Source organism: Fukomys damarensis, unplaced genomic scaffold (genome assembly GCF_012274545.1).
Source record: "Fukomys damarensis isolate Sample0158 unplaced genomic scaffold, DMR_v1.0_HiC HiC_scaffold_5, whole genome shotgun sequence".
Taxonomy (NCBI): domain Eukaryota; kingdom Metazoa; phylum Chordata; class Mammalia; order Rodentia; family Bathyergidae; genus Fukomys; species Fukomys damarensis.
The window spans coordinates 15,306,288-15,320,986 of NW_022900917.1; the positions used below are offsets into that span (position 1 = coordinate 15,306,288).

At 45.2% G+C, this 14,699-nt stretch overlaps 1 long non-coding RNA gene across 2 annotated transcripts; it reads right to left on the bottom strand.

Moving 5' to 3' along the window:
- Nucleotides 1–4,844: 4,844 nt before the first annotated feature.
- Nucleotides 4,845–14,144, bottom strand: LOC104859070. Of its 2 annotated transcripts, none has more exons than XR_779287.2 (3): nt 13,862–14,144; nt 10,341–10,639; nt 4,845–6,213 (listed from the first exon to the last, which is right to left on the bottom strand). It is a non-coding gene; the product is annotated as an uncharacterized LOC104859070 (long non-coding RNA). The 2 variants fall into 2 exon arrangements; XR_779286.2 differs by lacking the exon at nt 4,845–6,213 and adding an exon at nt 9,175–9,607.
- Nucleotides 14,145–14,699: the final 555 nt, after the last annotated feature.

Genomic DNA, 14,699 nt, shown 5'->3' on the forward strand with positions numbered 1-14,699 from the left:
ATATATTCCTTCATCCTCTACTATCAACTGGGCCTTGGAAAAGTGCTTTTCCATGTACAAGAGAGAAAGTCAAAATGCCTTTTTAAAAGATGACTCCATGTTGTGCTCTTTGTTCGAGGGGTGGGGACAGAATTCATCCTGAAGGTAAAACCATTCTACTGTATAGGTAAACATTTAAAAGCACTTGACTATGCAAAAATGAAAAGAAAGCCAGGCGTGGTGGCACACGCTTGTAATCCTAGCACTAGGGAGGCTGAAGCAGGAGGATTGCAGTGAGCGCAAGGCCAGCCTGGGCTACATAGTGAGTTCAAGTCTAGTCTGAACGACATAGGGAGACACGTTTCAAAAAAATTAATTAATTAATTAAAGAAAGAAAGGCAAGAACACAGGCTGAGGTTGCTCCATAAAAGAAGTAAAATCGTAACCATGACTTCATTAGGTAGCATTTTTGGTTGTTTATTTGAGGGGACTGTCAGTTTTCCATGATAAACAGAAAAATATTTAAGTTTCACTTTGAGACAAGTTGGAGAGAGATTCTAGGCTTGAGAGTAAAAGCATATTTGAGGAGAAATTTGGTTCTGAGGGAACAGACCCAGGAATTGACCAGGGCCCAGGAAGAGAAACGCCAATGAGGACTTTTTCTAATGGGGCACAACTGAGAGACCTGAGGTGATGTTGAAGGTTAAATTTTGAATTGGGTCAGCAACGTACCAAGTCCTTCAGCAAATCTGTTACACACGCTGTTTTGTAAGTGCTTATACAGCTGTGATAGGTGCTAAACTATTAAAATATTTCATACCAGTTGGTAAATGGTCTCTGCCTGACGCTTTTCCCCTCTGGTCTCTTCATATCACTTTGGGTACCTCTGGCCCATGCCAGGCCAGGTCTCTTAATGTAAAGCCCAGAATGAAAGGGTTATCCTGACCTAGCAGGACTTGTAATATTCATTGGCTGTTTCCTGGCCTCAACCATTGTATTGTTACCATCACCACTGCCTCCACACACACCAGTTGGTTTGGGAGGCGAGGAGGTGATAAAGGAGGAAAACTGTGCCCACACTTGGCCGGAAACAAAGTGGAGAGGGGGTAGTCATGTGAAAAGGAGTGAGGGGGTAGTGATAGACAGAGGAAGAGGAGGCGCCATGGGTGGGAGGCAGGGGTGAGGGACAAGCAACAAGCAGTGCGTGCAAGCACTTGCCAAACATCTTCCAAGCCATCCAGAGGGCACTAGTGTCCTGCAGTCACACAGAGCAAGGACTCAAGCTCTTAAACTGGATATTAAAAAGAAAATGCACTGGCACAGGGCTGGGAAATGTAGGGACATTGGGATGATAGCCCTTCCTGTCCAGGGTCTGCTTGCTCCGATAGATTCAGTTTTCTACCACAGAATCATCTGTGGCAGAGGAGAGCAGGTGGGCTGGGGGCAGCACGAGACCCCTTGCCTTTCATCAGAAGCTCCGCTGTGCAGGCTTCTCCGCTGACCCGATGCCTTCACAGGCCACAGCGTCCTGCTGTGTGTATTAGACTCCCTGCCTAGCTCCACAGTCTTCTTCTCTCCTCTTCATGTCGGGAAAATCAACAGGAAACTCTGAAGCAGAAATAAAAGCAATTCTTTTCTCTTTTTTTTTCATTAAGTTTATTGGTACCTTTTAGGCAAACAATGCAGTTACATTCATCATTGGGATCTTGTACCTTTACGTGATGTATCTTGGTTCTTACTTTTTCCCCATACCCCTGCCCTCCCTTCACCCCTCCACCCTTCCTATTTACAAAGACTTTGTTTCCATTTTTCCTTTTCTCCTTTTTTTCTTTGCCCTTCTTTCCTTTCCTCTACCCTTCCCACTTCCCCCATGCCTTTAGCCCCTCTTCCCATTTCACTTTATCAGTTATACAATTTGAACCTTATTTACACTTTGTTTTTCATACCAGAGAAACTATTCAGTATTTACATGTGTCCTATTTATTTCACTCGAGTATGACCTCAATATGCATTTATTTACCTACAATTGACTCTAGTTTATCATTCTTTATGGCTGAGTAGTACTCCATTTAATAGAAAAACCGCATCTTCTTTATCCAGTCTCCAGTTGATGGACAATTAGGTCGTTTCCAAGTTTTAGTTATTACAAACCATGCTGCTATAAACATGGGTGCACATATATCACTATGGTATGATTTTTATAATTCTTTTGGGAGGGAATGCTGGGTCAAATGAAACCTCTAGTCCTAGTTCTTTGAGGTGTCTCCATATTGATTTCCACAGTAGTTGCACCAGTCTGCACTCTCACCAACAATGGAGAAGGGTTCCTTTCTCCCCATAACCCTGCCAACACTGGTTATTGGTTGATTTCTTGATAGCAGCCATTCTTTGTGGGGTGAGGTGGAATCTCAGTGTTGCTTTCATCTGCATCTCTCCACTGACCAGAGATGCTGAACATTTTTTCATATATTTATTTGCTGCTTCTCCATGTTTGTCTGAGAAATGTCTGTTCATTTCAGATGCCCATTTTTGAATTGGGTGTTTATATTGGGGGGGTCTGATATCTTTCTTTCTTTCTTTTTAGTTCTTTATATATTCTAGATAGCAGATCTTTGTCTGAGGAGCAGCTGGTAAAAATTTCTCCTACATTGTAGGTTGTCTCTTAGCTCTGTTGGTGGTTTCTCTTGCAGTGCAAAAGCTTTTTTTGGTACCAGGGATTGAACTTGGGTCCTTGCGCTTGCAAGGCAGGCCACTGAACTGCTGAGCTAAATCCCCGTCCCTAAAAGCTTTTTAATAAGATGAGATCCCAGTTGTTGATTCTTTGTGCTAATTTCCTTGTTACTGAGGATTTGTTCATAAAGTCTAAATGCAATTATTTTCAAGAGACCTAAGCAAACCCTGCTGGACTTGGGGGACACTTATCTACTGTCTTTATCAAGGGCACTTTTATGAGCCTCTTTGTTTTAGAGTATTCCTCCCCTCCCTGTGGCTACCCACCTAAAATATTTTCTTTCTTTTTCTTTCTTTCTTTCTTTTTTGAGAAGGGCCTAATTATGCTATGTGGCTCAAGCTGGCCTTGAACTCACTATGTATCCCAGGCTGGCCTCAAACTTTCAGTAATCCTCCTGTCTCTTCTTCCTGAGTACAGCTCGTTTTTTACTGTTTTGCTCACAGCTTCATCTTTACCTGGTTGATCCCATGGACAACATGGGCAGGCAGGTTCTGCCCAAGGCTTGCTAAAGGCAGATAAATGGCTCCACCTCATTGGAGGAAAAGCTACATTGCTTCCTGGAAACCAAGGAATGGAAATGGCAACTCATGGGGCTAACTGGGACTCAAGACAGCCAGCCAGCACAAAGACCCTGAAGAAGGCAGGTAGCCCCTTCATCCCCCTTGTGTGAAGAACGTGCTTAAGAAAGTGTCTCATCTGAGACCAAGGGAGCGTGTGAGACATGTCTGCACTTGTTCAGGGTATTCCAGAGCAAAATGTCTTTTGTGCCACCTCTCTGTCCTTCCTGCGTATGACTTTTACCTCACTCCACTCTGGCCACACAGATGTCCTTGATGACCCTGGAACTTGCCATGCTCATCCCCACCTCAGAGCTCTTTACTTCCTGTTTTCTCTGTCTGAAACACTCCAGTTGTCCACATGGCTCCCTCCTTGCCTCCCTCTGGTCCCTCCCATCCGTACCTTCTTGGAGATCTTCCATAACATCTCTACTCAAAACACCACACACCTCTAGTCACTCTCTCCATCTTCACACCAGCCTTGTTTTTCATTCTAGCACTTTCCACACAAGACATAGCTGATGTTTGACTATTCTCTGCCTCTTCCCTTAGAATAGAAAGTCAGTTAATAGGCACATGACTGTTGCATTTGCTGCAGAGACCTCAGGAACCAGAAATAAACTTGACATGAGTTGGGTGATCCATAAACGTCCCTGTGTGAATGACTGACTGGTCCCCCAACTCCTTCACTGCCACATACCATCTTACTATTAATTTTCCTCCCAAAGATCTTAAGGCTTTTTTTTTTTTTTTGGTTTCAGGGGATCTAATTTGAGACCTTTTGCTTGTGAGGCAGGCGGCTGAACCAATGAGCAAAATCCCCGGCCCTTAAGACATTCTTTTGATATCACTGAAAGCCAATCTGAGCTTCTGGGCAGTGAAAACTAATGCATAAACCCTCGGAGACTCAGTATGATCCCAGCCAGAGGTCTTTAAGCTGGCTTTGGGAGCGTCATTCCTCATAAAGGTATAGTTGGCATTAGCCTTCCCAGCCCACACATCCCAGGCACAGCTCTGACACGCTGGATATGGGAATTGCTGCCTTGGTATTTTGTCACACCTCTTCTTCCCACTAAGAGAGCACCTATCCACACAGGTGTACCTATACACCTGTCAACAGTCCAGGTACTGCCCAAGTGTGGGACTCAAGAACATCTCATTTAGTCAGTCAACATCAGACAAGTATTTTCCAGACACCTACTAGGTTCTAGCAATGCATCAACAAACCGCAGAGCTGTGAGGCTAACGTTGTAGAAATCTAGCAATCAAGTGCTTGTTAACTTAAACTAAAACTGGCCTAGAAATCTAGAATCTTCAAAAGATATGAATGCAAGCTGAAATGTTTTATTTTCAAAGTTCTAGAGATAATATTGTGAAGGTACTTAATACTACTAAATCATACTCTTGAAATGCTTAAAATAGTAAAGTTTCTTCTCATTTTCTTTCCAAGAATATGCCTTCAACATGTGTTTTTGCAGTTCACCAACCAGTTTGCACCTCTTTCCCTTAAATTTTATTTGGTTAAGTAGAAAAGTACTTGATGCAAAGGATGTTAGGTAACATACAGAATTGTCGGGAGTACAAGAAAAATAGACTTAAAAGCTATTTTGAGAAATTTCATTCAGGGCTTTGCTACAGAACTGCTTTGAGCACCACCAGGAGTTGGGTGCCGCAGTTCACAGGGTCACTACTTAAATCAGGATCTCACTCTGTTCCAATTGCTGCTGTCCTTAGTGCCACTAGCACTTCTGCATCAGGAACTTGACCTTTCCACCGCCACCTCTCCCCAAAACGCGCTCCACCATCTTCACCAGAAAATACCTTCCGGATGGCCTGGCATCCTTAAATTGTGCACTTTCCATGTAAGTCCCCTTCCAGCAGGTGGGTGTGTCGTGTTGGTGAAGCCCAGGTCACGTGAGTAGGCTTTAGCTGCAAGGGCAGCTGGGAAAATATTCCCAGAGTTCAACCTTAGGAATACAGGGCTTCTGAGACAGGGCTTTCTCCAAACACAAGAAGGGTTTTCAGTCGATGCAGCCAGGAAATGTGACAAATGCCCCCTACAGATATTCTCATATTTTGCCCTTTCATTTGTTCCACTCACCCATGTGGCCTCTTCTCCAAAGGTTCACTCACACCCTGTTTCTTCAGACTCTAGAATAGTTTGGGGGCATTCCACAGATTTTTCCATGTCCAGATGCACTCACAGTATGTTGTCGGACTTACTTTGGCCAGAAGAGCATCAGAACACAGAGCAGCTTCTCAGCAAACCAAACTCCCCTGATGCTTAATCCCAGGCAAAGTTCTAACACTTGGGACAGATCAGGGAAGAAGTAGATAGAGGTGGAGGGGGCTGGATGACAATATTTATCCTGGAAAGTAGTCAACCTATCATGAAGTACCTCCAATTTCTGTTCATTCACTGGCTCAGAACTGCACATGTATTATTGAAGGCCTCCATGGTTCCATGAACCAGGTCCTGTTATACGTACTGAGGATTCGGCCACTGACAAAATAAGCAAAAGACATTGCCCTTCTGTGTGTTCTAGTAAGAGAAGAGTCTAGCAGGAAATACATGTATAATGTATTAGATGATGAGAAAAGGAAAGAATATAAGGAAAAACAATATAGTTTGCTAGGACTTTTATCACAGAGTCCGCAGACAGGGAGCTTAAAAATAGAAATGTATCTTCACACAGTTCTAGAGGCTAGAAGTCCAAGTTCAAGGTGTCAGCAGGAATGCTTTCTTCTGAGGCCCCACTCCTTGGCTTGTAGGTGTCTGTCTTTTCCTTGGGTCTTCATATGGTCATCCTTCTACATGTGTCTGTGTTTTAAAATCCTCTTCACCAATCACACTGAACCATAGCCCATCATTTTACCTCTTGGAAGACCACATCTCCAAATACAGTCTCATCCTGAGGTTCTGAGGGAAGGATTTCAACTGACGATCTTGTGGAAGACAAAATTCAACCCATAGTAGAAGTGCAGGAGGACTGGGTGTTATAGTTTTATTTATTTCTTACTCTTTTATGATACTGAGGATTATACCTGGGGGTTTGCACACACTAAACCAGTGCTTTATCACAGAGCTACAGTCCCGGCCCTTATCCCCCACCTCCCCACCATTTTTTGAGACAGGCTATTGCTAAGTTGCCCAGGCTGGACTCTAACTTGTAACCCTACTGCCTCAGTCTCTGAGATTACAGGTACTTAATTTTTGTTTTTATACTATTTATGTTGATTATTTTTATTATACATTTTTCCAAATACAATTAAAAATAATAAACAAAAACCCATGCAACAATCACTCGTTTCAATAACCAACACATGTTTCTTTCCCTTGCCTGCTTTTGATTGTTTGTGTTTTGTTTGCTTGTTTGTTTTGGGGTGCTGTTTTACTTGTGACTGAAAAGTGTTTTTTTGTTTGTTTGTTTGTTTGTTTTTTTAGTACCGGGGGTAGAACTCCGGACCTTGCGCTTGCAAGCAGGATGCAGAACCACTGAGCTAAATCCCCAGCCCTGGAGAGTGTATTTTAAAGCAATTCCAGATTCATGTCCCTTCAGTCCTAAAAACTTTCACATGACTCTCGAGAAAGAAATACCTTCTTATATAAACTATGATACTATTATTCTTCCAGCCAAAAACTATTTAAATGCCTTAATATTATCTAATATTGGGCCACAGTAAAATTTTCTCAATTATCAAAATTGGTTTTACCACGACAGGCTGACAGGCTGGGGGAAACTCTGGTTGAAGGCATCTTAACAAGGATGCTTTCTTTCTGCTTGCAGTGCTGGGGATGGAACCCAGGACCTCATTTATGCTACACGAGCACTCTACTACTGAACTGCATTCCCAGCCCCAGATGCTGACCTGCTTCCAGGTGGGCTTTGGAGCCCCTCCTGGATTGTCAAAACATACTAGCTACTATTTATGTAGCCCTTACCATGTGGTAGGCAGTAATATAAACCTTTACACTTCTCTCCCCCACCTACTTCTAGGGCTGGGTTCCCAGCAAACCTCATTCCAAACTTATTTCCCTGCGCATGTCCCCAGGAGATCCTGCAGGATACAGGCAAGAAAGCTAAATTTATCCCAGTTTCTTGAAGAACCTGTCAGTTCAGCCCAGCTCTGCTTTCCAGAAGTCATTTTACAAATCTTGTTGAGCTGATGTGAGGTGCGAATCACTGCCCTCCAGAAGCCATTTGCCCACTCCCCTCCCATCCCAGGAGGATGGTGGTGTGAATCAAAATACAAAATCCCGACAAAGCTGACAGGCAGGCAGACCTTATTCTGACTTGACAGCTTTCACATCTCTGTCAACCTGTCTTTCCCCATTTAGGAAGCATGGCAGCTCCAGCTTTCCTTCTAAATAATACATAAGCATCCGTCTATGACTCAAGCCAGATATTCCAAGTACACCAGGTTCGTCATCATCTACATCAGAGCCTGTGCCAGCCCCGCCTGATGAGGGCTCAGCCTGTGTTCCTCAGCACCTCCACCCCCATCCAGCCTCTGTTCAGCCGCCCACTCCCTTCAGCAGGTTGGAATGGAGAGGGAGAGTTCAAGAGCTGTGAAAGAAATAACGAAATGAGCAAAGCTTTGGAAATGGGAAAAACTGCACACTGGAAACCTTTCAAGCCAAGTTTGGGGCCGTCCTTCCCCGTTAGGAGAGCAATAAAGAAAAAGCAGTTTATGCCATTTAGAAGCAAATGGCCCTTTCATCTGGAGTGGCTATGTAATGAAAAGCACACTGCCAGGGAGGGAGAGTGGGCTCCATCCAGCAAGGAGCATGTGCTCCAGGCAGCAGACAAAAGGCTGCCTGGCTGCCGGGCTCTGCTCATAAAAACTGCTGGGGGTGGAGGGAAGGAGCAGAAGGAGACCTGGGGTTTTACGTTTTCGCTTGTGTCTCATGAATGTTCTTCAGGGACGGGCTCTGGGCTCAGACTCAGCAGCATCAAAGGAATGCTCACCAGGGCGTCTGTTACGGCCTGCTCAGAAGGAGGGGCAGGAAGACACTTTGACCACAGCCCTCCATCACTGGAATCGTTGCCAAGGAAAAGGCTGAAGATAGGCCATTGTGAGGGGGAAGGACACCTTTATCCTTTAATGGCCATGTGGGCCACCTTTTCTCCCCTCGATGAGAGGTGGTTCTGAACGAGCTAGGTCACTGCTATGCAGTGTGGCCCAGGGACCCCGTAGCCTCCGTATTACCTGCAGCTTAGTAGAAATGCAGATGGTGGGGTCCCTCCACGGAGCTACGGTGTCACCCTCTGCACTCGAACCCCACCATGCCTGGCTGTTGTGCACATTCTAGCTGAGCTGCTTGAGGGCTCTGGGCCTTCTCAAAGCTGTGAATAGAGAGGTGTGGGGGAGGAAGGGAAAGAGCCACTTTCTTTTTGGGGCTTGTGAGTACCTGAGGGGGACAGGGAGAGGAAAGTGCAAGTGAGTAACACAGACTCTTCCAGCCTGCTGGGGACTTTCAGCAATGAGTCACCGTGTCACTCTCTCCCTTCTATGCGCTGTGGGGCCCCTCCACCCTCCAGCCAGGTAAAACACCAGCTTGTGGTGGCCCAGCCCTTCATCTATGCAAAACTGCTGCTTCTCTTTTGCCTATTGGAAACCATGCCCATCAAGTAATCACAGAACTGAGATCTTATCAGTAAGCACCTCAGCCAGCTCTGGAGGAGCCTCAAGGCCTTATCCTCAGCTCTCAGGGACCACTCTGGCCTTATCACAGAGGCCCCTGGCAAGCCGCCACAGACGGGCCCATTTAGTGATTCCCATGGTGCCTCTCGCCGCAGTGCCAGATGCCAGAAGCCAAGAAAAGCTATATTACAAAACTTATTTGAAAGAAAAACCTCCCGAGGATTTTTTTTCCAATCTTGCAAATATTTCGAGAATGTCTGTGCTGTCAAGACTTTGAAGAATGTCTGCTCCAACATCCATTAGCATCATTAAAAAAGAAACCAGTCTCTGAGGTGGGAACACGAAAATGGAGCGTATCAAGCAAACAGAGGCTCCTCTTTTGGAATAAGGAGCAGCAGCATGTGCTAGAACATTCTGTCACTCATCACTTCTGCCCCTGTCTGCCTTTGGGGAGACTGTCAAAGTACCTGTGTAGGGGGATACTGGAGAGAAAATCCTGTGCCTGCCTGCATCCTCTGTTTCCAAGTTTAGAGAGATGTACATTTCTTTTTACAATAAGGAAGTTTGTTGGAACCATTCCTGAATCTGTAGAGATCTGCAGACTCTCTGAACAACCAACAGAATTATGCCAGAGAAATATATCTTGGGGTGGCTATTTTTATCTCCCTGGTAGGCACTCTGGAAATGTCTTTGGCTACAGGAGACAAGGAATAAGAAAATTGATTAGGACAGCAGGCAGTACATCCCAGATGGCCTCACCCACCTGCCTCTATCTCTCTGCAGGGTAAAGTCAAGCACCCTAAAGATACTAAACGGCTGAATATAAATAGAGGATGAGAAGGGATGATGGACGAAAGGAGTCCTCGAAGCCCTCAGGCCTGCTGGTCTGTAGATGCCCCTGAGTGAAGCAAGTATCCTTTCTTGTTGCTAGGGGCCCCTGTCTTGGGCTAGATTCCTTAGAAGACTCCATCAGGGCAGGATTCCTACCAAGGACTTATTGGGGAGGGTGATTAGGACCAAGGGAAGCTGAACTGGGCGGGAAAGACCAGAGAAGATGTGGCCTCCCTGAGACAGGTCCAGGGCACAGATGACACCACCGAGTTGATCCTACCGTGAGGGCAGGGCCTATCGGTGGTCAGTCACTGAGCCATGACAGCACCTACCATATTCTTAAGTTCCACTTCAAGATGCATTTGTGCCTGCCAGCTGGGACTCTGGAATTATTATATATAAATTGATTTTTGTGGGTGCATGTAATTTAAGAGAAATTTCACCAACTCTCCACTCTGAGCCATACTGTGCTGTTTATTTCCCACCACACTTATCATCTACTAACCTGCTAATGATTCACCTGTTTTATGTTAATCCATAATTTATTATCTCTGATTTTAGACATTAGCTGAGGGGAGGCCTTTTATCTCTTTTACCTGATACAGCCCAGGAGTGCCTGGCACCTGGGAAGTACTGGGTAAATATGTGTTGGATGGAAGAGAATTCTGAAGAACACATTCTGCCTCCTTGTTGCTCAGGGATTTTTGCAGTCATCCTCTGGGAACAAAGCAGTGAGGTTCCGACGGCTGTGAGTAAACAAGAAACCATCACTGGTTGGAGGGAAGTTCACAGAGCCCTGTGATTCTCCGACTTCAGTGTGTTCAGGAGTCACCTCAGGAGCCCGTTCGAAAGGTAGTTCTTGGTCCCCATACCAAGACATTCTCATTCTGCAGTTCTGGAAAGAGCCCGAGAATATGTACTTTAAAAACTTGATGGTTGATTTTGATAAAGGTGACCCGAGACGCACTGATAGAGCAAGAAACCACGCCTGTTTTGAGCAGCAGCCCCAGCCTGCACAGCTGGTCAGCCACAGAATTGGGACCAGACCTGACTCTTTGCACAGCAGAGTACTCCCATCTTGTACTCACGGTCTCTTAATATATGTTTATAAGCTTCGCCCGTATATTGGTTACCATGGGAACACACAAGCCTGACGAAACTCTGTGCCTGTGGATAGGTTGATAGCTATCTTGAGAAAAATTCAGCTTCTTGATTCTTGATTCTATTTTCATGCAGATTCTTTCAAAATAACGTCGTCAATGTGCTTGGGTGACATGCTGATGTCATAACCTGTGTCAGGTAGTAAGTCATCATGAAACAGGATGTGCACATTGATTTGGGGGATTGTGCTGAAAAGATGTGGGGAAGTTGTATGGAGAACCTGTGGAGTGGAGTGTTAGGATTTAACGCTGGGGGAAAGCTTTGGGACAGCTCCAACAGTTTGTTCACTGATTAGAAGATTAAAAAAGAAAACAACATCAACATAAACTTGTGGTGAGGAGGAATTTCTAAGCTTGAATGAATGAGTGAATTATGTATGAAAGGAGTTTGGCTAAAAGGCGTTGCAGTAAAGAATATCTAATTTACCATAAATTCTTTGGTTAAGGGCACTGACCACAGTTAGAAGGACGGTGGGGGGGTGAGATATCAATGGGCAATAGTGACTGCTAAACTGTTTCGCAACAGAAATCTTTGAAGGCAGACGGGGGTTACAGGTTGAGCTTCCTTAATCTAAAAGTCCAAAATATTAAATGATTCAAAATTCAAAGGTTTTTGACCACCAACTTGGCATCAGTACCATGAGATTTTATTTCCTGGATAAAATTATTATTATATGTGCTGCTGAAGTGAATGCTCCTGGATAAAATTATTTAAAGTATTGTATAAAATTACCTGAGGGCTGTGTGCATAAAGTGTATTATGAGACATAAATGAATTTGGTGTTTAGGCATGGGTCTCATATTCAAGATATCTTCTTATGTCCATGTGGGTATTCCAAAATTTGAAAAAATCCGAAGTCTGATATGTGTATGGTCCCAGGCATTTCAAGTAGGGGACACTTAGCATGTATCATGTGTGGTACTCAGAGGGCCAGGCTGTGATGTAAGTTTTGTACATTATTTCATTTGATCATCATATCAGTGCACGAAGGCAAACACTGATTACGTCCATTTTACCAATAAAGAAACAGAGATTAAGTCAGTTGCCTACATTCACACAGCTATTAAGTGTTTAAGGTAGATTTGATCCAGGTATCTGGATCTGGAACCTTTTACTATTAACCAACCTCTACTCTCCACTGCGTTCAATGCAAATGTAACAGCCAGAACTTTATCTTCTGGAAGATTGCTAGGAGAGTCGATGAATTATTTAAAAATGAGAGCTGGCACAAAAAATTGCTTGGCATGTTTGGTGGGCGTAAGCATCACTGAAAAAGGCCATGTGAGACATATATCCAAGGTAGATTTCAAGTTATTATTCCAGACTTATAGAATCTACATTCTCTCCTCCTCTTCTCTTTAAACTATAGAAAAAATCTACCACATTCACCATTGCATTTGCCAATAGATTCTTTTCTAGGGGCAGAGCTGGAAGAGGAGAAAGAGGACGCAGTAAACATCTGGTTCTGTAGAGAGAGAAGGACTGGGCTGAAGGGTGCAGTCTGTCTTGACCATGATCTTGAGGGTTAGCCATCCTGACTCCCTACTATGTTTTACTTATTTTGTACCACAACTATCACTTTTTCTCTGTGTTAGCTTTCCGTTGATGTGACTGAAGTACCTAACAAAAATCCACTTCAAGGTGGAAAGATTTATTTTGGATCCTAATTTGTGGGGTTTCAGCCTATGGTTAAACTAGTTCCATTGTCTGGGGACTGAGACAAGGTGGAACATCATGGTGGCAGGGTGTGGTGAAGCAAAGCCTCTTCATGGCAGCCAGGAAGCAGAGAGAGGGAGAAAGAGCCAGAGAGAAGAAGGGACCATAAACCACACATAGTGCCCAAAGTCACACCCCATGGCCCATGCCTTTCAACTAGGCCCCAGCTCTATTTCTACCACCTCCCAGTAATGACATCACATTATTATTCTACGGGCAGGTTGACCCACTGGGGAAGTTAGGGCCCTCATGAGCCAGGCATCTTAAAACTCATCAGGTGGTAACCAAGCCTATAACACAATGAGATTTTGGAATGACTTTTTTTTTTTTTTTTACCAGGGATCGAACTCGGGACCTTGTGCTTGCAAGGCAGATGGTGAAACCACTGAGCTAAATCCCCGGCCCTGGAATGACATTTTAAGTAACAGCCATAACACCTTTGAACACACTAATAACCCTGAGCAGTAAGTGAGGGGCCCAGGAGAGAGGAGCAGGAGGACTGTGGGAAGGAGCTCTTGTGGGCTGAGATACCTCAGGAGAAACTGCAGAGCCTTGGCAATGGTGGCTGCTGAGAAATAAAGACCTGGAGAGACTAGACTGGGGAACGGGACGGCCCTTAGACAGAAGCTAACATAGGTAGTAACAAGGGCCTGGCCCGAACCCCCAAGGTGTCTGTTTTTCTATAAGGCAGAAATCCTGTGAGAAGGGACTTTTCCAGAAATCATCCTAAATAGAGAGGAACTGGAGGTGAAAAGGGAAGAGGACCTCTCGGAAGAGGAGTGGGCCTGACTCGTGTGACACAACACTCCTTCCTGGCCCTGACCCTCTCCCCCTGTCCTGTGCATCTCCTCCTCTTCTTGCTCCACGTCGTAGGCTGCTTCCTCGCTGCCCCCTCTGTCCTCGCCATGACGAAAGCAAATCAGAGGAAGAAATGCAGAACGGTCTGTAGACTTAACCCTTACCCGGAAAGTCTATTTCTACCCACTGCGGAGTCCAGTTTGTTAGCCCTACAGAATTTCTAATGGTGAATTTGTAGCAGGTGACTATTGGGATGTGGGGCAGGGTCCATGGTACTGGACTTTCATGGATGGAACCCCTACTGCTGCATTTCCTTACACAGGAAACCCCCATACCTCCCCCCCACACGCACACACACACACACACACACACACACGCACACATGTACATGCACATAATCCTCTTCAACCACACCCCTAATGTAGCTTGCAACTATACTTACAGGCAGCAGTCTGAAGGTGGTGTGCAGTCAGCCGGATAGAGAAGGTGCTCCAGGAAAAATGCTTTCAACCCATGACAGCCAGAGGGGGCCAAGGTCACTGCGCCACAGCAGTACCAAGGGCCCCTCATACTAACCTTCAGAAGCCCTTGTATATGACCCTCTACCAAGGACCAGGACTTAGGCAGCCTCTGACACCAGCCTTCACTGAGTCCTGGGGAAACCAGTTCAATGTAGCCAAGAGCTTGCCTGCTCCCAGCCACGCTCTTCCCAAATCTAGCAATGTTCGAAGTCCAGTGTCACTGTGGGCTCTTCAGTACCTACTGGGTAGCGAGGTCTCTGGGAACATTTGGGTCACATGGCAAGCATACAAACGTAAGTGCTCCTGCCGGATTATTTCACAATTCAAAACATGTTTCTTGATCTCTTCAATCTACGCAGATCTCTTTCATGCCCCAGTGAAACAAACAGAGCCCGGTGGGCAGCAACCTCACTGTCCCTCTGTTCCCATACCCTCTGCTTCGGAAGCCTCAGCACCTGGCTGGCCACATTCCACATGTCACCATCACTAACACCATTCATTGCCGGCAGCCATCTGCCATTTAACAAGGAGCAGCCACGACAGAGTCACACAGTGTCTGTGCTTCAGCTACAAGCTATAGGATTGGCTCTACTGTTTCCTCAAATTCTCAGTTTACTTTTGCAGAGTGAGACTGATTTTTCTCATACAGTGTGACCCTGACGGTTTGGAAAGGGTTCATCAGACTTGGTTGTTCCAAAGCAGGGTGTCTCACATCACAGATGCCAGACAAGAACCAAAGGTGCCCAGGAATCAGAGCTG